The sequence below is a fragment of the Orycteropus afer genome, unplaced genomic scaffold, assembly GCF_000298275.1.
Source record: "Orycteropus afer afer isolate SDZICR_OR568_19922 unplaced genomic scaffold, OryAfe1.0 scaffold00080, whole genome shotgun sequence".
Lineage (NCBI taxonomy): Eukaryota > Metazoa > Chordata > Mammalia > Tubulidentata > Orycteropodidae > Orycteropus > Orycteropus afer.
Window position 1 is genome coordinate 1,520,724 of NW_006921667.1, and position 1,473 is coordinate 1,522,196.

Genomic DNA, 1,473 nt, shown 5'->3' on the forward strand with positions numbered 1-1,473 from the left:
TTTCAAACTCCAGGTGTCTCAGGAATCTCCATACTGCTTTCCACAGTGGTTGTACCATTTGACAGTCCCAGTAGCAGTGTATGAGAGCCCCAATCTCTGTGCATCCTTGCCAACATTTGTTATTTTCTGTCTTGTTGAACTTTGCTACTAGTACTGAGGCAAGATGGTACTTCATTGTTGTTTTGATTTTCATCTCTCTAATGGCTAATGGCCATGAGCATTTCTTAAGTGTTTGTTAGTGAAGTGTCTATTCATGTCTTCTGTCCATTTTTCAATTGGATTATTTGTCTTTTTGTTGTTGAGGTGTTGGAGTTTTCTATAAATTTTAGAGTTAAGTCCCTTGTTAGATATGTCATTGCAGAATATTTCCCATTCTGTAGGGTCTCTTTTGATTCTATTGGAGAAGACTTTGGAAGCACATAAAATTTAATTTTTAGAAGGTTCCATTTATCTAATTTCTCTTCTGCCTTTTGTGAATTTTGGGTTAAGCTTGATAGTCTATGCCATGTATTGTTGTTCTTGTTGTTTTGTGCCGTCGAGTCATATATTAGGGCAGCTAAATTTGCCCCTAGTTTTTCCTTAAGAACTTTATAATTATAGGTTTCACATTTAAGTCTTTGATTCATCTGGAATTAGTTTTGGTGTATTGTGTGAGGTACAGGTCTTGTTTCATTTTTTCTGCAAATGAATGTCCAGTTTTGCCAGCACCATTTATTAAGCAGACACTCCCTTCTCCACTTAATGGATTTTGGCTCTTTGTCAAAGATCAGCTGACCATACGTCGATGAATCTATTTCTGAGTTGTCAATTCTATTCCATTGGTCTATGCATGAGTCGTACCAATACCAGGCAATTTTGACTGCTGTGGCTGTATAATATGTTTAAGATCCTGGAGTGTGAGAACCCCTACTTTGTTCTTTTTCTTCAATAAGGCGATGCTAATCCAAAGTCTCTTTCCTTTCCATGTAGTTAGTGATTGGTATTTGCATATCCTTAAAGAATGTTGATGGGGTCTGGATTGGGATTGCATGGAATGTATAGATTGCTTTGGGTAGAATTGACATTTTCACAGTGTTCAATCTTCCTTTCCATGAGCATGGTATATTCTTCCATTTACGTAGATCTCTTATGTTTTCTTGGAGTAGTCTTTTAGAGTTTCCTTTGTATAGGTCTTTTGTGTCCCTGGTAAGATTTATTCCCAAGTATTTTATGTGGTTCATAGCTATTGTAAATGGTATTGATTTCCTTATTTCTTTTTCAGCAATCTCTTTGCTGGTGTAGAAGAATTCATTTGTTTTTTGGATGTTGATCTTGTATCCTGCCATGATGCTAAATCTCTCTATTAGTTCCAGCAGATTTTTTACTGTCTATTAGGTTCTCTACCATACGAGTTCCAGCATTATTTCTGTCACCAAGGCCAAATTTTCCAACTACTGGTGATTCTTCTTTGTTTCCAACTTTTGCATTCCAGTC